The 24,115-nt window shown below is 34.0% G+C and overlaps 1 long non-coding RNA gene across 11 annotated transcripts; it reads left to right on the top strand.

The window, feature by feature from the left end:
- Positions 1-14,604: 14,604 nt before the first annotated feature.
- LOC114271763 (uncharacterized) lies at positions 14,605-21,405 on the top strand. Of its 11 annotated transcripts, none has more exons than XR_014356598.1 (9): positions 14,628-17,093; positions 17,193-17,246; positions 17,357-17,533; positions 18,723-18,973; positions 19,060-19,287; positions 19,410-19,502; positions 19,609-19,699; positions 19,813-19,947; positions 20,949-21,405. It is a non-coding gene; the product is annotated as an uncharacterized LOC114271763 (long non-coding RNA). The 11 variants fall into 11 exon arrangements; XR_014356599.1 differs by having other exon boundaries at positions 17,193-17,267; XR_014356596.1 differs by having other exon boundaries at positions 14,605-14,732; positions 16,334-17,533.
- Positions 21,406-24,115: the final 2,710 nt, after the last annotated feature.

Below are 24,115 nucleotides of genomic sequence, written 5' to 3'. Positions count from 1 at the left end.
CTGAAAATCCACTGGATTTCAGTGGTAGGAAGGCCAAACCAAGGCTAGCTCAGAGGCCTCAAGGAATGGCTTAAAACAAAGCCAAACAAAGCATGCAAGGGAGCTACACACCCCTAACAACAAAATGACCTTAAGCAAGCTTCAAAAGCACTTAAATACAAGACTTTTTTTAGTTATAAGCAAAGCCCAAATCAATATGCAAGGAGGGCTAAAGTGAGGTACAAGAAGGTGCAAAAATGGGAAAAATACTCACCCTTGAAGACCCTCTTCTAAACCAGCAACTTCAAGGGATGGAAACCAGTTTTTAGAGCTTAAAAATCCCTCCCAAGAAGCTTAGTCCAATGGTGGTGGTGTATCTCTATGTGTTGTAGTGTAAAAGTGCAAGGAAATCCAATTTCTAAGCACAAATACAAACAATATAGAGAGAATGAGAGGTTTTTCTCTTCAAAATGGCTGAACCTCTGGCAAAGAGGGAGGCCTCTTGCTTATATAGAGGAATGCAAAGCCAAAGCTTCAAGAAGCTTTGCAAGGGCTTCACCCCTCCATACACGTGTATGGAGGGGAGCAAACAAAAATCCAGCTAGCTCAAAAGATCTGGAGAAAAACCAGCTGAGACAGGGGGGTGCCGGCCATCATCAATGGCCGGCAGTGGCTCACTGATGGCTGGCAAGGCATCATCAGTGGTCGACAGGCACAAGGCAATGGCCGGCAGTGCCATGCCATGGCCAGCAGTGAACCAAAAGGTCCACTAAGAGAGGACCTAGCCAAGGTCCAAGAAAGGGGCAGAAAGGATACAAGGTCCGGGAAGCTCGAACTGATGACGTTCCGCCGCGACAGTCGAGTACTCAGCGAGCAATCGAACTAGTTGTTGGGTGTACCTACAAGCACAACCAAGTCTTGAGGACGGTTCAAAATGGGGTGTCTACAAGTGTCACGACCGGGTTGCTGATGGAAGGCGCAATACTTGGCAACATTATGCCTAGCTAGAAGGCAATCAGGGAGAGATCGAGAGTCAGGGGTTTTAAGATGGCCTTGTCCTATGAGGATATGGAGAGCTTTGGACAAGGTCATACAAAGGGGATTAAAGGTGCGGTAACCAGTCCTGGAAGTGTTGACAAAGGGGTCGGCAGGTGTTGACTGGCTTACCCCTTGATTCAAAATGCCCCCAATCTGAGAGACAAAAGTGTCCTCCACAGTTTGTGCAACAACTACAAGAACTTGTTACTTGTTCAACCATTTGACCTTTAAAGTCTCAATAGCCCACCGAAGGTGTGTATAGGGATCAATACTTGCCCCAGTCTCGTTCTTGCCGCTTGCTTCAGCTTTGTCAAGGGATTGGGTCACTATATCGAAGCGATGCCCATTTATTGTTGACATGTCATCACCCAGATTTGAGATAACTTCGAGTTAGCCCTTTCTAACTACAGCTTGCCCTAAGATTGGGGAGCTTTTTTATGTGAAATTTCTGGTATGTGATGTGGTCGATGATGGAGCCAAGATTCCAAAGGCTAAATCTGCCACAATTCTCTGAAGATCTTCAATCATGCTCAACAACTTAGAAGTAGTAGGTTCATCCATTGGTGCCCGCGGTGTATTTAATGGGGTTTGAGATGATTGGGGTTCAAGTGCATCCATCATACACAAGTACATGCTTTTTGGAATGAACACCTCCAGTTTGGGTAAATGGACTGGGGTGATATATATGATGCGGTTGTAGGTAGATAATAGTGTATGGATTAGGTTAAGGTGTAGAGGTAATGGGTTAGTGGTGGCATGAGGTCTTTTTGGTGGAGCTATGATCTCTTCATCAATAAGATCTTGAATCTTATAACGGAGGCGGATGCAACAGTTTGTCTCATGACCGTGTTATTGATAATAAGCACAGTATTTAGTGGGATCATGTCTTGGTGGAAGAGGACGTGGGAGGGGTCAGGGTTTTAGGAGCTCTGAGCTTGAGAGAGAGCCATGTAAAGATGATGGAAATTTTGGGCTTGGGGCTGAGTGAAAGTGGTTGGTTTTAGGCTATTATCAGCAAAAGGGTTTTTGATGGGAGTGACGACAGTGTTTACTTCTGAGCATTTCGCAGCACTGGTAGTAGCATTGGAACTGCGAACAACATTCTTCCTCATAGGCTCATTGCCTTCCACAATGATCCCTTGTCTGATGGCATCCTCGATTTGAACCCCACTTTTATGGAGGTCCTTAAAGTTGAATAGTGGAAGGACTCTCATTTTCTATAATAGTCTTTTATGCAGGTTCTGATTATACGAACTTATTCTTTCTCTGGAGGCCTGTTTGCCATGATAGCCGCCTTTGCGCTCCATCAAGTAACAAACTCTGAAAAGCCCTCATTCAATTCCTGACGCGTTGATTCAAGATCACGAGTTGTGACCTCAATTTGCGTGTTATAGGAATATTGGGCAACGAAAGATTCAGCCAACTCTTCTGTTTCATAAAGTCCTCCAATTTAGCATACCAAATGGAAAATATACCAGACATGGTCCTGCTGAATAGTGACAGCTTTTGAAGTCTGGTCAATCCCATTGGTTGTAAGATATCAGAAAATAGACGCAGATACACCATTGGATCTCCAAAGCCATCGAAGTGGTCAGTATGTGGCATTTTGAACCACTCCGGTAAAGTAACGGCGGCCTCAGTATACCCATCCTCAATATCCGGAACAGAGTTAACCTCTAGCGCCTTCTTAAACAATTTTTCAAGTTTGTTGACTTTGAGCAGGGTCGGATCAAACTCGAACTCAAAAAGTGCCTCGGTCTGGTGAGATGGAGCTCTAGACATCTAAATTGGGATTGAATCTGCCTAGACGAGAAAAATCGAAACACCCTCGGCTTGTGGATCCTGAGTTGTAGCAACATTGGCAATGGTACCAGGCATACGGATAGCTAGGTTAGGTGTATGTGAAGCAGAAGCCACAGCTGGCTACTGTTGTTGTTGTTGCAACCTATTCATGGCCTCATTTTGACGAGCCAAGTCATGCTGGAATGAGTTGACTAATTGCTGAAGACGAATCAGTAAGTCCTCTAAATCTAATGATGGATATTGCACCATTCTAGAAGTAGGTGATTGTGCTTGGGGTGAGCTAAGTACAGGTGATCGGAGGGGTGATTGCTAAAATAATGGAACTGGTGAACCCCGTCTTACTTTTCTTTGCCTTGCAACTAGTGATAGTGAAACAAACATTGGCCGTCCTTGAACTAACCGTCTGACCATACCAAGTTTATCGACACAAGTCCAGAGCACCTGGGGGATATCAGAGCCTTCTAAAGTTATGGTTCCAAGACTACCTTACAAAAGAGAAAACAATCAGCACCTCAACCCAATTTCATCAGATATGATCATAGTTGAATGACTGTACTCTCTATCTAATTCTGCCCCACAAACTGATAGTAACTGAACCATTGATATGAAACACCCCTGTACAGTTTCACTGTAGAGCACATAGCAAGTAAAGAGAGCCAAAACACCCCTAGGAGGGGGGTAGGGTTACCCTGTCCTCGCTTTGGCATGAACTAGGGTTTCATTATTTCAACCAAGTAATTTTCACAAAATTCTGCATGTAGGTAAGCATCATGCCCTATGTTGGAATAGTCACTATAGCTTTACTATATGCAGTTAGGCCGATTGGCCAATAGGGGTACCTTGGCAAAATTACCTAATATACCTCTCACACCTAACACCAAGAAATGAAAGAAAGATCAAGCAGTACGACGGTAATCCAAATCCGAGGGTTGTGTTTCCAACATGGCAGAGCCCACGACCGGCCAACCTTTGGCAAGCTTTTTAGGCAAGCCGTCTAGGAATAGCAGATACAAAACACAATCACTTAAAATACCAATGCAAATGCAATGCAAAGAACATATATCTGTAAATAAAATTTCACAGCATGAAGTCCAAGTCAAGTTCTTAAATTTCCCAAGCAGAGTCGCCAGAAACTGTAACTTGCATTTCGTGCTCCTTAGAGGGGTTTAGTTTCCTCGGATACGATAGCCCTACAGTTCGGACTCCCATGATTCTGAATCTAGTTTCACAAGTGCAATCTGAAATAGAAAGAACACAAATGAGTTTAAATCCGACAAATCTTTAGAAAATCCATTTATCATCTGAGATGCCGAAAATGGACTGCATTGCCAGATTTCAAAGTCGCCACCTAAATATTTTTGAAAAATTTAGCAAACCCGTGACTCATGCCAAAGGTCACTTGTCTGTCATCACCAAAGTGCCTTGGCTCAGGAACTTATGTATGAAAAGGGAAGGTCATGAATTAAGCACCCCACTCACCTGATCAAAGATCGGCCTCTACAAATCATGATGTGATTTTTATGTACAATATATGCTCTTGTTCCGATTATTATGCTATCTTTACTATGTGATGCACACAATTATAGCCTAATTTACCCACTTTGGAACGTTTTGATTTCATGTTTGTTTTGAAAAGAGTTGTGAATATATGCTACTTTGAAAAAGTAAGCTTACATCTACATTGATCAAATTATCCCGACTTAAGCAAAAAAGCCTTCATCCACTGCCATTCAAGAGGTATATCAACTAAGCACTTAACCTCATGCAAAACGTATTTGATATGGCAACACCAACACACATACAATACGCTAAAGCAAGAAATGCTCACCTAGTACTCAACCGAGGCAAGCCAAAAGAAATGAAACCATTAGAAAAATGCATGCTCTACTATGCAAGTGACTAATGCAATACATACAAAATGCAACTACGAGGTTAGGTCTATTAACATGGCATATGGCTCAACTCAAAACATGCGATTAGTGCACATATTTGAGTAAGTAAGAAATGACAATATGGTTAGAATGATGAACCAAATCTAATGTATGCAAAAATGGGTATTTACACATGGTAATGATATCAAATCAAAATATGGATGTAACCATTGTTAACGAGTAATAAAAAGGAGAAAGAAATGGGGTTTGGAAGACATACACAATATTACAATTTTGCCCTCATGCAAGAGGGTTCGAATAAATGTCCTGATTAGCTAAATATTACAAACACCAAACGAATGAATAAGCTAAATTTAACTAATTATACAAATTCGAAGGAATTTAATTAACTATTTACAATACACTAATTAATCTAAGAGCTACAAGCTAATGAATTCAAATGGGAGTCGAAAAAACACACATGCAACCGAGAACATCCTTCCAGAAACTCCTCTGTTTTGCTGCCAGATTCTGTTCTGTTTGCAGCCAGAAAATAATTCTGTTTTTGCCTTAGCTTCTGCTCTGTTCTGTCATGAAAATGACACTGTTTGTCGAAAATAAGGTGGTTGGCCGACCTTGAAAAGTGGTCGGCTGGATGGAAGGGTGGCCGGCCGACCACTGTTTTTAGGTACTGCCCTGCTGCCACAAAATTAAAACAAAGCAAAAATAGAGTGTTTCCAGGGGATATTTATCCTCTCTGCCTCTCCCTATCATGAAACTGATCATGGGAGGAGGAGAATCGATCCACAAATCAACAATTGTCTCAAAGTTGTTGTGTGACAATCTATGAACTAATGGGACAAAAAGATCAATGAAATGAAATGAAAAACCAATAACACCTCTTCTTATCATGGGGTTACCTCAAGAAAAGGAGTGAACATTGCTTCTTGAACCATTGACTGTCACTAAAGAGTACGCAATAAGTCAAAGACACAATAGGTTCAATATAACGTCCAATTGAACCCAATTTGGTTTTATTACATCTTTCACCACTTTTAGTTCCATTTTTATTAGCCCTTTTTATTACCTTTCCATTCTTTATTCATTTTTGTCCAAAAGTGATAGTTACGTCCACTAATGAAGAGAAGTGTCGAATAAGAAGTTTTTAGCATGAGAAAGATGTAATGCCCTGGTAATAAACCTCCGAAGAGATTAAACCATTAAATATGGAAGGTCTCTTTCTCATGCCCTAAACAGCAATCAATTGTTTGAAACAACTCTTAAATAAAGAAAACCAAAAAATGAGGGAGGTCACAGAAATGATTATTACAAGTGTGAGTATATGTATGAAAACTACGGAATGAAAAAGCTATCAACTCAAATAGATTAGTGTCTAAGGCCTATATCACCAAATCTATGAGGACTTACAACAATAAAAGCATGATATTCAAAGTATAAACTAAGCAAACAATTAAAACAGTCCCAAAAACAACAAAAATAATTCTGAAATTACTTTGAAAAAGCTAAAAAAAAGTAAACAAAATGAAATAAAACAAAAACTAGTAAACAAGCCCCTCTACTTTTTGGACCTTAAAACTACATGTTTTAGCCTCTAAAAATTAAGAAAATCAGTAGCTAAAAGTTGATAAACAAGTGGGAAACACAAGGATAAAAGCTATGTAATGAGATTCAAGAAAGGGTGGTTAACCCCTCCACCTTGAGTAACTTTTAAATCACAAGTTTTAGTCCACAAAAATAGTCCAAAGCAAAGTATAAATACCAAGAAAAAGAGAAGTCAAGAGTAGGGAAAAGATGACAAGAGTTACCTTTGAAGAGAATATACTTTTTTGTTCACAAACCACAAGGTGCTCACTCTCAATTGCTAAAATTTTAGCTCAATAATCTCAGTAAGAAACCTCAAAATATTGGTTTAGGAAGTGTGTGTATATTGCAAGACAGAGAGGGAGAGTGTTTAGCAAGGTTTGGGTACTTGGAGAATTTTTCTAACCTAAAATCAAGACGAGTGGTCATCTATTTATAGAAAAATAGGTTCCTCAATCGAAAATATATGTATTGAGCTAGCTGGTGCAAGACATGCACATGGGGGGAAACAACTGGCAGCTAGTATCTACTTACCGTTGGGCATGGCCGGCCAACCATGAAGGTGGACAGCCGGCCACTAAAAATTGGCTTGTCGGCCACTTTTTGGCCAGCAGACCTCTGAGTGGTTAGGCTAGGAAAAAAATAGGTTTTGGTCCAAATGAGATACAAGGTTTGGGCTCTAAAGTTGGAAAACCGAAGTCTTTTGCTGAAGAAATTGAACGATTGTACAGAATGCTAATTCATCATTGAGTGTTCACCATGAGGCGTCCAAGTCTTAAGGGCGGTAAAAAATGGGATGTCTACAAATATTTATTTGATAATTATATTTACTATTTGTAAAATAAATTTTGAGCCTTTATTTTTAGGATAAATTACAAATACACCTATTGTAAAATGACTCATTTTATTAATAAATTATCAAAATTAATAATTTTTAATGATATCATAAATATATTTTAATTAATAATTTAGATTATTTTATTATTTTATAGGTTAGCAATTATGAATTTCATTTTTTCTATTAATTCTGTTAACTAAAAAAATTCTATTTGTAATTTTCAAAATAATAAGGAGTAATTCATATTTTAAGCAAATCTCAAGAGGTGTACTTGTAATTTACTTTTATTTTATTATAAAAATGAAAAATAAAACAAAATTATGCTCAAAAATAGTAAAATTATTGAAAAATAGTTTCAAAATTGATTCAAAGCAATACAGCCCAAACCGCCAAACTGGTTTGCATCCACCTAGCAGCCCATACGTACTTAATTCGCATTCACTAATTAAACGAATGGATGCGAATTGATTTTTCTTAATCCTCCTAAATTTAGGCAGATGGCAAATGAGAAACCACCCACCTCAACTTGATTAGCGAACACACCTAATAATAATATATGTTAAATAATTTTAATATTATTAAATATAATTGATAAAAATTGAATTGAGGTTTGTAAAATTCTATTTTTAATACAAAATAAAGTTAAAGTTTGACAATAATGCTAATATATGTTAAATAATTTATAAATATTTGAATAGAAATGACAAAAATCACACAACGCACATTGATTAGTGGAAATTTATGAAATAGACGCAAGTATTGATTTTGAAGGGAAATCAAAGTTTTCAATTTTCTCTTCAAATACTTTTATTCAAATAATACATTGAATTCATTGGCTTTAATTTTAGAGAGACAAATTTTCAAATCTTCATTCAAATATTTTAGTTCTAATAATTTGAAAAAATCTTATTCTGTAAATAAATAAAGGTTTACACGTTATCTTCTAATTCTCAAATGGAATTCCTCATCAAGAAAGCTGATTTGATAAATATTCTTTAGTGAAAAAATTGATATATATATATATATATATATATACACACATATATACAATTAGTGTATAACTCGTACTATGCACGAGGTACAACTCGTACTATGCATGGGGTTGAACAATGATCAATAAAATTATTTTTTGATTAATTATTTATTTTTACAATAAATTATCTCTTCTTTTTTTGTGAATTTTTTAGTCTTTAGTGATTTTTAAAAATTATGTCAAATTTTTTTTATTTTCCCAATCCATCTTGTGTAGACGAATATATATAAAAAGTAAAAACTGAAAAATTTTATAAAAAAAAAAAAAATTGTTATTTTTTGTTTGTTTGTGTCTTTTTTTTTAAAAAAAATTCAAAAATTTTCAAATTTTCAAAATATATATGCTTAAAGTTTCATTTCGACTTTCCTTTCTAATAGATGTAGCTAAGAAATGATTAAAATTTTTGTTTTGAAATTTTGTCTATAGTTTTTTTTTTTTTTTTTCAAAGTTAGATATGGTTAGATGTATTTTATGTCACATGTATATTTTGGTTTAAATGTTTTTTTATTAACATTATAAAGTAAATATGTTCAAATTTTAGACTAAAATAATAAGTGGAATTATGTTTGAGTAATTACATTTTGAATTTTTTAAAAAGTTTTTTTAGTTAAGTATGGATATGGGTACAACTTTTTTTTACTTTCTATTTAAAAAAATTTAAATTTGAAATTATAAAAATAAAATATAGATATAGACAGCATTGATAATATATGTTATAAATAGTTCATAAATTGAAAAACGTTTCCATATTAATCAAGGAATCAATTAAAATTTTAAAGTTAATCAATCAATCGTAATTTGCCATGTGTATATATATAATTTTAAAAAAAAAATTAACATTTTATAAAAATAGGGTTTGAACTTTAGAGATCAAAAGCCTAATAATATTTTGATTATATAATAGTATCGATAGATATATATATATATTCACATTTAATTGGACTTTGAGAATAAAGAAAATTATAAAAAAAACATGTATATATATTTATTTATTTTTAAATGAAGATATTGTATATCTTTAAAAACTATTATATAAAAAAGTTACAACAAAAAATTCTCTCGAAAAATTTGATAACAAAATTTCTCCAATATGTATTTTTCAAAAGCATCATAGTAATAGTACACCCTAAAAAAAGAAGAAGAAAGTATTGCAATGCATAAACACGCACACCAAAAAAAAACTAGCAATCTATACTATATATTAAGGAAAATGAGATTTCTAATGAGAAGAGTCTTGTGAAACTCAAAACTCTCATACTATTTTTCTAAAATTTTTATCTTTTACATAATTAAAAAAAATCTTCTATTGGCTAACTTTTATTGAATCATTAAAAAAATAAATCTTATTATCTCTTGATTTACACATTTCAAAAAGAAATTTAATTAATCCATTTAGAAATTTGAAAAGGAAAACTCTCATACTGTTTTTCTAAAATTCTTATTTTTCAAATAATTAAAAAATTTGTCTATTGCCTAACTTTTATTGAATCATTAAAAAAAATTCTTATTACGCCTTGATTTCAAAAGTTAATTAATCTATTTTAAATTTAAATTTAGAAATTTGAAAATGAAAGTTAACTAATCTGTTTTAAAAAAATTTTAAAAAAAAATCTTCCAACTTTTATTGAATCATTTAAAAAAAAAAAAAAAAAAACTTATTATACTTTGATTTATAGTTTCAAAAAGAAAGTTAATTGACCTATTTAAAAATTTGAAAAGGATCAGTTTTGAAATTTAGACTTTTGTGCTACTAAAATATAGAATCAGTTCACATCTTTCATAATTTTTTTTTCTCTTCATGTTTAATTTTTTTAAATAATTTAAAAAAAAATATTGGCTAACTTTTATTCTCTTATAATGTGATTCATTTTAAGAATTTGCTTCTCCCACAAAATATTATAGGTTTTTTTTATATTTTTTATGAGTATATCAATACAATAAATTATTCAAAACTTCTTTCAAATATCGATGATGTGTTTCGTTCATGGTTTTGGGTATAAATTTTGAAAGGAAAAGTGAAAATGTGTGTGAAATTAGGTAAAATATAGTTATATTTTATTCACATTTCATCTATTTTTTTTTCTTTTCTTTTTCTAAATTCCTACCCAAATCTATGAATAAAACATAACATAAAGTTGGATACATATTTTCCATACTGTTAATTTTGAATTAATATTATTTAATATTGTGTAATACAAACTTTTATTATACAATAATGGTTACCCGTGCAATGCACGGGATTTTAAAAAGTCAATAATCATTAAAAAAAAATTACTTTTTGATTGTATTTCTTAATATTTTTATTTAGTTTGTGTATATAAATCTTATTTCACATCATTAAAAATATTTAATATTTCACATTATTGAAATTTTTTGAAAAACTATAATACATGAAGTAAATCATCACATAAATAATAACTAATTTATCTAAGAATTATTTCAGACAACCAAAAGTAGAATAACAAAAGCATATTATCATTAATCAAAATGACTAATATTAAATAAAAGTAACACTAATTTTGTTTAATCAACAGTAGATATTACATTAATCATCCCATATAGTATAATGAATTAAAATAAAATTAATTTTAATTCTTATTATATTCAGTTAATGGTTAAATTTTGTTTACATGCTATTTATTTTTTAGTTATATTAATTCATTAAACATAAGGTTTGGAATGATTTTAAAAATAAATATAAAAAAAGTTTGAAAATGCATTAAAGTTTAATTAAAAAACATAAAGAATACAAATATTTAAATTATTCAAAAAAAAATTAACATTTTTAATATGAGATCTCTTCCATTTGCTCAAACTCTGAATCTAAATAATAAATTTAAAAAGAAGAAATTTATGGTTTAGTTCTCAAAGGAAATGAGTTCCTCAAAATAAATTTAATCATGAGTTATTTCAACAAGATAATCAACAATAAAAAAATCAATTGATGAATAGATTTAAATATAAGCCCATAGCCAATAAATTTTGATGTGTTCTTCATTTTCAATCCAACATCTACACCAAAAAAATTAAACACATATAGTCAAATGAATGAGAGAATTACAAATTGATAATAGTAACGCTTTAAGAGGAGAGAGAGAGAGAGAGAGAGAATAAAATCTCAATTAAATGACATATTATTAGCAAAAAAGACAAAAAAAAAAAAGAAAAAAAGATACAGATTGTAACAAAAAAAATTTAAAAATAAAATAATAGTATTCATTTACATAAACTCATATTCTCACAAATGCAAAAAGTTATGCAAGTACACATTTTAAATGTAAAGCAAATATTTAATATTTTTAGGCATCGAAAAAGGATCAGAAATGGCTCAATGTTGATTTTTTTTCCCCCCAATCTTCTGTTCATGGTTCCTTTTGCAGGAACTTGTTTTTATATTGAAAAGAATGTGCTTAGACAAAAGATATATATGAAATTCTATCATATTTCAAATTTATATGGATAATTACACTACAACAGATTGCACAATTGGCGACTAAAATTGGCAACCAAAGCAATTTTAGTCGCCAAAAATAGTATATTGGGCAACCAAAATCCAATTTTAGTCGGCATTCATTTACTGTTTTTAGCTACTAAATTCTTTTAGTCGCCGTATAGTATTATTGGCGATCAAATTTACTTTCAGTCGTTGTTGGCAACCATTTTATGCTACTAAAATTCCATTTAGTCGCCGTATGATAACATTCTCCGACAAAAAAATTTTGTCGCCAAAAATTGGGAGTATTTTGTCACGACCCAAACCCGGCCCTATGGGTTTAGTACCGTAACCGGCCAGTAATCCGAGATTACCGAAGGCCTGCAGAACAGTAATACAGTAAAACAGAGTACAGGGCCTGGCGGAAGCCAATACAGTAAATAAATAGTGTCCATTGAGCTGTGACAGTCTGTATGCAAAAAGGCTTTTCATACATTATACAAAAACAGTACAGAACAGTATACACAATATTCACATCCATTTAACTAGGGACTCAACCCCACATAACAGTACAGAAAACATTCCGTCCGTACAACACAGTGTACAAAATTAACAGTCACACAGTACAGGGACCTAATCCCTGTATAACAGTACAGTAAACAGTCAGTCTATACAAAACAGTGAAACAGTACAAAAAGGGGGAAATTCTAAAACACCCCTAAGCCTTAACAGTAGGCTCGGAACCTCGCAGTGAGGCACAAAGGCTGGCTTGACAAAACTGGAGTTACCCTGACGCTCCTAGCTCCGTTCTGGTGCCTGTACACCTACATATATATATGAGCAGTGAGCTAAAGCCCAGTGAATAACATAAAGCGTAAAGGGGTTTAGAATGAATGTCCTTACAGTAATGAAAACAGTTCATTTCAATCAGTAATTCAGTTGCTCAGTACAGTAAACAGTCATATGTGGTACATCCATTAGCATAACAGTAACAGTAGGTCTTAAAAGACCGAACAGTAATGATGGCCATCAGTCAGTAAACAGTAGTGGTTTCACAAGGAAACCGACAGAGATCTCTGTGACAGTAACAGTAACAGTAAACCGTAGATACTAAGGATGCCACAGTACAGTTCAGAAATAAAGGACATACATTCATTCAGTAAATAATACCAGTTCAGTAAACAGTTCAGTTCAGTATTCAGAAGATAATCAGTTGAACATATCTTTACACAATTGTTACTCACAGAGTTCTGGGCTACAGTATGCTAGAGCGTGTCTCCCCAGTCGCCAATCCTACACAGTTAACAGGTTGAACACACTAAGCTACACAGTTGGGAAATCTCATAACTTAATCCCTAATTTGCCTTGGTGTGTTCTACAATGATATCCTCGTCAAGATGCCTTAAACTAGGCCTAAGAATGCCTAGGATGGGATGAGGATGCAAAAATACACTTAGAAAACATTTCGCAAAGTTTGCTGAAAATAGGAGCCTCGCTCGAGCGAGACTTTCTACGCTCGAGCGTAAGTCCAAAATCAAAGGCTTCGCTCGAGCGAGTAATCCTTCGCTCGAGCGGTCTGCAAAACAGTAAAAGTACTGGATGCTGAAATTTTACGCGCGATGGTCGCTCGATGGTCGCTCGAGCGGAGCCCTGGACAAAGGTGCTCGCTCGAGCGGGGAATCCTTCGCTCGAGCGAGGAAGCCAAATCTGGAATTTCCAGATTTGCCTCCCAAGCTCAAACCAAGCATTCAACCACTCCAAACTCGACCTCTTGGGCCCAAATTCTGGAAAACATCAATAAATTCAATGTATAACAAGTTTCAAAGCTCAATTCATGAATTCAAGCCCCAAAGGTGAGTCAATTAGAACCATATTCAAACCCATTTTCAAGAACAATCATTCAAACATGCATGAATGAGTTTTAAACCAAATTGAAGCTCCAAAGCTTGCTCAAATGAGCTCATTTCTTTTCAAATCAGTTGGAAACATGGTCTATAACAACAATATGAGCATGCATGTACCAATGTCCATGTAATCAACCTCAAAATGCAACAATACCAACATGCATGCAAGAAATGATCTTCAATCCATCATTTATGGACCAAATCATGACTTAACTCTACAAATTAACATGAACCATGCAAGAACTAGCTCAAACACATCAATAAAGGTTGAGTTCTCTTACCTAGAGCCTCAATTACAAGTGTAGGACCACAAAGCAACAATCAACCTTCAATTCTCTAAGTTGTTTAAGCCAAATCTCAAGAACTACACAAACTCTCACTCTCTCTCTCTCTAAGTCGGCAAAGCAAGGAGAAAGGCTGATGAAATGTTTTGATTCAATGTGTGCAAGGCTCTAGCATCACTAGGTAGTGTGCCACTAAGGGTGGCAATATGGTAAATAAACCGAACTCTTTAATTAGCTTATTTAATCTAATTTAATCATACCTAATCAGTTTTCAGATAAATATACCATAAAATCACATTAATTATGAGGGTCACGGAACATCAATCGGTTTCTAATTCGGCCGCCGATAAGGCCTTCAATTAGCAGTTTAAACATATAAACATGAACAGATAATCAGACAATCAAACAGATAGAATGCAATTAACCATCATATACTCAGTTAATTCAGATTCCAATTTCAATCAGTCAGTTCAGTACTTTACTCAGTTCAATTATCAGTCAGTTATCAGTCATTATCCGTTTCGTTTAACAGTAATCGGTGATTATCGGTAATCAATCAGTCCCTAATCAGTAAACAGTATGAGGGTTGTTACATATTTTGATGAATATTTGGCGACCACAACATGATTAGTCGTTGTATAATAAACATTGCCGACGAAAATTTCAATTTAGTACCCAAAATATGGTCTTTTTGGCGACCAAATTTTAGTCGCTGTTCACGACATTTGGCGACAAAAAAATGGTTTAGTCGCTAAAGCGTCGAATTTTTTTTAGAGGGAAACTCATTAATATATTGGCACCTATATTTAACAATGAATTATTTTTCTTCTGTTTCACACACACACCAACATACAGAGCACTCGATGCCAAACCTCAGCACCACTGACCACAGCCGATCATCACCATCGCTGGCCACCGGCGCTCGCCACCACGACCACTGATTACAGGTATTTCTCTCTCATCTCTCTCCCTCTCTGTTGATTTGTGTCTATCTGTTTGTATCTCCTTCTTGCTGTCTCTCCCATCCCTGTGTCTCACGATTTGTGTAGGGTTTTTAAATGTTTGTTTTCTTTCATTTTCTGTTCAATTCGTAATCAATTTTTTAGGGCTTTTTCTGATTTCGTGAATGGGTGGTTGAAATTTCGGATTGTGGATTTCTAATTCTCCATTTTCTATTGTTCACCTATATGACCAAATGTGCCTCTGTTTTCTGGAATATTCCAAACTAACCCTATATATATAATCTAAAAATTTAATCAATTTAGCATTTGATAATCCGAATGTGCCTCTGTTTCCGGGGGGAGATGTGATCTTGGAAACTCTATCAATTTAGCATTTGCCAACGCGATTCAGTTGGGGTTTTAAATGCAAAACAAGGGTTGAAACTCCCAGTTTCAGTTTTGACACTACACAGATTTTGGGCTTATATCAGAACACTGGGAAGATGTTGATGGGGAAGCGTTTGATGCAGCTGTAGATGTTTGTATTGGTGAAATAAATCCATTAGAAAACACAGTGAAACAGTCCAAGCGGAACACGGGAAGGGCAGAAGCTGCACAAGCAACTGTGGACCAAGTAAAAGTGGAGGGCATTGATACCAATCTAGCTGTAATGAAGGTTCATAAAAATATTTTCTATTTGTTTGGCTTTCTTGTGCCAGAACAATAATTTTTAGTAAGAATTGATTTTTACTTTTTATTTTGATTTTTAAGATCATCTGCATTTAGTTAGATAGGTGTAAAAATTGTATTATTATTATTTTTTATCACAGAAACCACGTTTGGTTTAGTCTTTGTGTTTGAAGAAAAGGGAGACTTTTTCCTCATTCTCCTTTAGGTAGATGGCAGCTTTTAAAAATACTGAAGGGTCCCAGTCAACTAGACTATGAACACAATGAGGGGAAGTTAAGCAACTATTTTTCCATTTTAGATAAATCTATCTGATATTTTCCCATATATTCTTCACCTTGATATAGCTAGTCCATTATATATGCATTGTTGGGAAATTGAATGCTATGATGATTCTTCATTTTGGATTTCTGCTTCTCCATTTCTGCTTTTTTTTTTTTTTGGAATTGAATGCTGTGATCAGGTTAGAAAGCTGATATTAAGCCTCTCTGAAATTTGTATCACTTGAAATCCATATTTGCTTTAATCGATCTGAGAGTTGGGGTTGTGTTCCCTTTAATTTGCCTTGTTCTTTCTCTCCTTGTGTTATCACCTTGTGTTATCATTGTAATGTTCATGAAATTAGGAGAAAATGAAGTATCTTTATCTAGAAATGCTTGTACAATATTTTGCCAATTTGTTGGAATCTAAGAGGAAAATGGATGAATTTAGATACTATCTATTGTAGGTGTCTAGCTGATAATGAAACCATGGAGCATGTTTCATTGACGTGCTCTTGTGACAATGTTATCCTTTTAGTTACATTGAATTTAGACCATTGTTATCTCCTAATTTAATAATGTACAGAAGCATGAGCAGTTTCTAAGGTACATTTTTTACATTATATATTTATAGTTTATTAAGCAAATTCATTGTTACAGTTCAGAGGTTCGATATCTCTCGGGTCACTTTGGTGGAACTCCAAGCTTTAGGCTTGCACCACCGAAGGAATTAGTTGAAAAGGCAAGTATTGCTTTCTCTTCTTTACATTCTTGACCATACAAACAAAAAATTTGGTGCCTGCTTTAATACGGTTAGTTACAAACTTGACCATACATCTGATGGAAATAATGAGATCAAACCCACAACTCTTTGGTACTGTTACAGTAGGATTCTAATAAACGCATGACTTGTCCTATAGTATACAGTGATTGTCATTTTCATAAATTCAATACTTTAGTTATTTTTATTTTATGATTTTCTTATTCTTCTCTTGCTGCAGCAGCATCAAGTGAAGATAGATGGACTTGCATGTGCAGTGCAGATAGTTTACCTGAAGTAGCAGCTGGCAATCTCAAACATTATACATAAAAGCCACATGACAACAGTCTCAAGCAAAATATACCAAGACTAAAATTATTGTGGTTGTTGAAAGATAGCGCTTTAGCATAGCTAGTTTACCAGACACTCCCCATAAAATCCTCTGTGTAAACGAACTTTGAAAACCTTATCCAGCAATTTTGTAAATAAGTTCAGCTAGAAAGAATGGTTGGTTGTGAGTCTTGCGAGAATGAGTTGTGAGCTAATAAATGATGCTAGAAGGAGACCCATAACACTCTTGGCATAGAATTTGTTGTCATTGTTTTGATCCTGTTCAATTCTTGCATAAATGGGAAAGTGAACCAGATTGTCTCTTCAAAGGTGATTATTACTGGTTATGTGGAAGTTCTCAGTAGGATGGTAAGAGGATGAATCAAGGGAATTAAGCTTGGTTGACTGGGGGCTTGATTGTGATTGCAGAAAAGATGCTCACGTCAAGCTTAATACATTGGCTGCTTAATCTGCTTAATCATGGTTAATCTGCTTAATCTGCTGGTTGTTATTTTAGTTTTATTGTTGTAAATGTATGTAAATGATGTGAGTGATGTTTATTACTCATGTCATTTTGTTATTTTTTTATGTAGGTACCATGGTTTCTGGAATGAAGACGGGGCGGCGGAAGACAGCAACAAGTGGTAACCTATTATCAGCCTCCGAAGCATGTCCAGCAGTTATTGGCACCCCGTTGACGTTATCTGATGAGACGCAGCCACCAAATGATACACAAACAGTGGTGGAGGAGACGCAGCCAGGTGGCGTGGGTAAGAGCATTTTCGTAGTTGTTTACAAATCTTTTTTTTTCTTTTTCTTGGGGTGCATAAGTCAGGTCTTTACGGAAATGAAAACCCCATAAATAGAAAGAAAAACAAAGAAAATGCGAATGGCTTGTGAATCTGATTGGTAAGGAATGCCTTTGTTCATCTGTAGTTTAATCTGTTTGTTAATCTTGTTAGTCAATGTGAATGCCTTAGTGACCACATAACCTGCCTATAGTACCCAACCCTTCAACTCATTTTGTTGTATCTCAAGTTTAACAGAGGTAACACATGCACTCTTCGGTTGGCCTATAGTTGGTTGAGGTGATATTATAGCTTTATTGTGCTTTACATATTTAAAATTAAAATATGTAAATTTTGTTGTACATAAAGTTCATTGATTTAGTTTTTTTTGATCAGCAAAAGAGAAAGAACCATTATAGATGGAAAACCATACAATGAGATTACATCAAATAAAGGGAAGGAATTTGGTGAGGAACCAAACCCGAAAGGAAAAAAACAGGAGAACATAACACAGACAAAGTGAACCAAAGCAGAACAGAAGATCTAAACAGACCAAGCACAGCAGACACAGCAGTAGGAAGACCTATTTTTGCAAAAATGAACCTAAGCCAAAAACAATTCAAAATGCATACTTGACCCTTTGCCATCAGCCCAGAATAACACAGCAGATTCAACCATAGCATACTAGCAAACCTTAGCTTAGCAGCCCAGAGGCCACCAACAGTCCACCATCAGACCAACAGAGCCAAACAATGTAACAACAGACCACCAGCAGTCCAGCAACATAGCATAACACATCATCCCAGACTTAACAGCCCACAACTAAGCCTAGCAAATCAGTTAAACAGCTCAGCAAGAACACTTGCAGAACACCATATCAGAACAGCATACAGGACTTGCAGCCATAACTTGCAGCCAGCTTGCCCACTTGCATATCACATCGACCCAAATTGACAGCCCACTATTAGATTTAGTTGAGTTCTAAACTTAAAAGAAACCAAGGGCTGTACACTTAAATATTAGTTTGATAGTCACTAATTAAGTCTTTGCTGTTACAATGCATAAAATGTGTTTCTTTTTCTTTTTTTTTTTTAAATGAAGCAACAACTCATACTAGTTGAGTTCATTAACTTTGTTTGTAATTTGTGACTTGCTTCCCCTTTTGTGGCAGGGCGAAAAAGGTCGACTCGTGTACGAGGACGTACATTAGGCAAAGGAGTGCAAAAAAGAATAGTTAGGAAAAAATGAGAGAAATTACATGTGTATGTCAATCGTGTGTTGAACGCAATCACAGGAGGGAATGCAACCCCAGCGACAAATGAGTTGGGATTGCAAATTAGATGGTTGTGCCCTCTTCGAAGCGTGAAGTCATGGAGAAAAATCGATCAAAGTACCAAAGATGCGGTCATCCAAGCGGTGCTAGTATGAGATTCATCTTGGTTAAATTATTATGTTATTTGTAATTGCTTAGATTAATTGATGAACTAATTGTCTTATTATGTTTGTAGGACAAGTTTGTTATCGGCGATGATTTTGATAATGATGAACAAGCTCAACAAATCCTCGATGGGAAGGCATATTTGCTATACAAGGATTGGAGGTACAATCTAAAGCAAGAGTTCCTCGAACTTGAGAAAAAGGGTGTTGATGACCCCTACAGTCATCCACCTAGTGGAGTGAGCTTGGGCGACTGGAAATATCTTATTGATGTTGCTTGGAAAGACGAATCTCACTTGGTAACAAATTAATTAGAAACCCCATTCTTGAAATTCATTTATGTGAATATAAATAAAAATTCTTTACTAATTATATTTTTTTTTGTAATTTTGTTTTTTGTTTTTTTTTTTTTTCTTGTTAGAAACGCTCTAAAGCTGGTAAAGCAAATAGGGGTATGCTCCCCTACAATCATACAAGTGAATCGCGATCATTTCCTATAGCAATGTCGCTTATGGTGAGAAGTAGTTATTTGTTTAGTAATGTAATGGATGATTGATTATTCTTCATTTTGAATATTACTATGTACTACTTCATCAATGGTATTTTTTCAAACCTAATAGGCAAATGAAGATGGAGAAATAGATTTCCCTGAATTTTATAAGAAATCACACAAGTCCAAGAAGACGGGAGACTGGATTGACCCCCAATGTGGTGAGCTACATTTGAGTATTGAATGTTGAAACTAATTTAGTTGCAGACATATTAGTAAAGTTGTTTTCAATTCCTTCAACCATCTTGACTTTATTGTTTTTTTGCCATGACAGGATGATATGGTGAATCTACAAGTCATAGCCACCGATGCGGGGTTGCCATTGACCCACGAAGAACTATCAAGGCAAGTGCTCGGGGAAAAAAAAATTACTTGCGTGGATGTGGGGTAGGCCCACAACCCTCTCCAAGTAAGTTTTGACAAAATTATTAATAAATAATGATATTAATAATAGATAAAAATATTAATAATAGATAAAGGTCAAAAGGTTTATAAGGTGGGACGCTATTAGCATGCGTACGTTGGGGGTTGCCGTGACAAACGCATATATAAGCTTATAAATATATATTACAGCTTATAAATATATATGTTATATAAGCATCTCTATATATTTAGTTTCATGAATAAAATATATATGTGTACACTTTAGACTAAACTTGACTTGGGGCTCATGCATGCCTTGGAGGCAAATTTGCCTTAAACTGTGTGGATACCAATACAGATAAATGGAGGGGCAAATATTGTCCTATGGAAAGTGACCTAGTTCACACCTTGAGAGAGAACCAAGATGAAGGCTTTCTTATGAATAAAAATTATTGGTTGTTGACTGCTCAGGAATTGTAGTTACTGTGATGACCTAGAAAGTGGAAGGTTTGTTGATCATTATGGAGATTTAGATGTTAGATTTTAAGTGTGAGAAACAAATCTTGGAAATGTGAAATATACAAGTTATTGGGTAATAAATACACTCTTGAAATTGTATGATGCTGCGAAACACATGGCCTATATACACCTCATCTGTTACATGATCACTGTTATGGCTGAACATCATTCATGTTGAATTGGAATTTGAAGTGTTTTGCTCAACAAAAGAATGACTGTGAAGCTGAATAAAAATTCAGAAACTGTTGGAGCTAATAAACGAGATCGGTGTCATAATCTTTTCATGGCAACTGTGAATCTGTGGTGATCATTCAGCTTTAACCTTTTTTTGTTTATGCTTACATGCAACTGTAAATTGTAAACTCATGTGGTTCACCCTTTTTTTTTGTTTATGTTTACATACATGATGCCAGGTGCGGAGGGAAGGGCGCATCAAGTGGGGTCATGCCCCCTTAAACGTTTGTACATACTTTTTGTTGAAAATTTTTGTTTACAATGGAACTAATGGGTGTCATTTTTGTTGTGTAGATGGGTTTTGGCATTGACATGTGGATCTTCTATTTTTTTGTCCGGAAGATAATTCACAGTTTTGCAAAGTTGGGAAGTTTTGGGTCGTCCTCAGCTTTTTGTGTGGAAATTAGATGAATCGTACATATAATTTTAGCACGCGTTACATAGTATTTTTGGAAGTTGTATTAATTGCTATGGTGGTATATGGAGATTACCTTTTGTCGTGGTACATATTACCATGGTAATTTGTACCATGCCAAATGGTCATTACAATGCATAGTGTAGTAACAATGTTTTGTGTATAGAGGACATTGTTTTGGTAACATAGTTGGAATGTATGACATTATTTGTAATTGGAATATATTAGTTAGTTTGTATGTAAGTTTACATTGTAAAGTGTTCTTTTTTGTTTGATGGTTGTAAGTGAAACATGCATTACGGAATAGGTGACAATATATATATTGATTTGTTTGTATACCTATTACAGGTTACGGTGGATATATACAGGTTTTGAAAAAAATTATTAAAATGAAAAAAATAAAACAAAAATAAAAAATGACATTTTTTGTGACAAAAAAATTGGTAGCCAAAAAATAGAAATAAATCTTTTGGCGACTAAATATTTAGTAGCTAAAACGAATCGAAAATAGTTTTGGTGACTAATTGTTTAGTAGCTAAAACCAAAAACACTTTTGGCGACTAAACTGTATAGTAGCTAAAACTAGAATAACTTTTCCGTGACAAAATGTTTAGTAGCTAAAAATGACAGTATTGGCGACTACTAAATTGGTCGCCATTTATAATTGAATTTTTGGCGACAAAAGATTAGTAGCTGAAGATGAATATGTATTGATAGTACTGGCGACTACTAAATTGGTCGCCATTTATAATTGAATTTTTGGCGACAAAAGATTAGTAGCTGAAGATGTATTGATGTTCCCTTTGGGCGACTAACATCTTAGTCGCCAATACTTCATCATCAGCGACTAACAGTGGTTTAGTCGCTAATTGCTGCCTTTTTTGCCTACTAACAGATTAGTCGCCATTCTGTTGGATTTTTAGCGACTAAAAAAATTTTAGTCGCCAATACCTTCGCCGACGATGTATCTGCGACAAAGCTGGCGACGAAAATTTTTGGTCAGCAAATCATTTCGACGACTAAAACATTAGTCGCCAAAAGTGTAATTTTTTGTAGTGTTAATTGATGATTTTACAAGACAAAATATTAAGTTTGACTTGAAGGTAAACTTTAAAAAGATTAAACTAAAATATATGGAAATTCTATAACAAATTAACAAAAGATAAATATAGATCATTAAAAAAATTATCATCTTTTTGGGATATTTATATCCCAATCTTAATCTTTTTTATTTAAATATTTTGTTATATTTTATTTGAATTTTTATTTTATAGTTCAAATCTAAATAGTTATATTTCTATTTTTGTATATTTTTTCATCTCTATTTTTTTGTTATTCATATATAAATAGTTATCTTTTTATTTTAAAAATTATTTGACTCATAATCTTTTTTATTTGAGTATTAATCTTTTATTTGAATTTTTATCAATTCAAAATATGGAATTTTATTAAATTTGAACTTTATATGGATAATTAATTGTTGATTTTAAAAGGTAAAATAATAAGTTTAACTTGAAGATAAAATTTAAAAAAATTAAGCTGAAATATATGAGAATTCTACAACAAACTCACAGAAGGTAAATATAAATTGTTAAAAAATTTATTATCTTTCTGGGATTTATATCTCAATCTTAATATTTTTTATTTGAATGTTTTTTTTTTTATCTTTTATTTGCATTTTTATTTATGGAATTTTATTATATTTAAAATTTATATGAATAATTAATTAATGATTTTAAAAGATAAAATATTAAATTCAACTTGAAAATAGACCTTAAAAAGATTAAGCCGAAATATATGGGAATTCTATAACAAACTAGCATAAGATAAATATAGATCGTTAAAAAATTTATCATGTTTTTGGAATTTATATTTCAATCTTAATCTTTTTTGGTCCATATATAAATAATTATCTTTTTATTTTAAAAATTATTTGACTTGAATATTTTTTTATTTAAATATTTTTAAATTGTTCATATATAAATAGTTAACTTTTTATTTTTAAAATTAATTAACTCGTAATATTTTTTATTTAGTTATTTTTTAATCTTTTATTTGACTCTTTATATTATTTTGTGGTCGAAATTTGAATATTTATCTTTCTATTTATTTTTTTATATTTTTATCTCTACCTCTTTGTTGTTCATATCTAAATATTTATCATTTTAATTAAATATATATAATCCTTTTGGCTTTTGAGAGTTAGATAATTGACAAATGATTAAAAATTAGAAAAAGTGGGAGGAGAGACTTGAGAGGTGATACTTAGGAGAGAGAATTCATAAGAGTTTAGCATTAAGAGTTTGGAGAATTCTCATACTCCACTACATTTGCTTATGTAGCGATCCCGATTTCGATCCTTCTTTTATGTTTTGCCATTTCAACTGGGCCGGTCGGGGATCGAGGGGGCAGCTCTCCTTTGCGGGGGTCTAGGGGGCAACGCCCCTTCGAGGGGTTGAGGGGCAACGCTGCTCAAAACAAAAATGCAAAACACATTCGAAGTTGCTTGTCTGCTCGGTCGATTTGGAGTGCGGGAGAGGGCCACACGCGTGGGAAATGAGGCCGTACGTGCGGAAAACAGGGCAGGGGGGCTGAAACACACTGCTAAAAAGGCAGGTGCAGTTGGAGGAGCGAGAAGTTAGGTAGATTCGGAATTTTTTCTTTTCTTCTCTCTTTAAGCTGATTGAATGTCACTTTATATATATATCTCTCTCTCTAAAAACGTTTCCTCTTCATTCTCGCTATATTTCCTACCAAAAACCTCACAAGATCTTTGATTTCTCCAAATCCATTGGGATTTAGGCCTAAGTTCTTCACCAAAGTTGGTTATCACCTCGAGGGTTTCATTGTGTGCGGTGGAGATCAAGTTTCGACACCGTAGATTTTGGGGTTTCATCTCAGATTCTCTTCAAAACTTGAGTTAGGGAATTTCTACACTCTAATATGATTTTTAGCTTAGTTATTTGCTATTGTGTATAGATAATGAGATATGATTATGGTTTGGACAAATTTAGGATTTGGGTGTGAATAAAAAGAGAGGTATTTA

This window comes from Camellia sinensis, chromosome 15 (genome assembly GCF_055761805.1).
Source record: "Camellia sinensis isolate YWXY chromosome 15, ASM5576180v1, whole genome shotgun sequence".
In the NCBI taxonomy this organism is placed as follows: Eukaryota; Viridiplantae; Streptophyta; class Magnoliopsida; order Ericales; family Theaceae; genus Camellia; species Camellia sinensis.
Note: the sequence above shows the minus strand (reverse complement) of the source record. Positions and strands in the feature narration are given on the sequence as shown.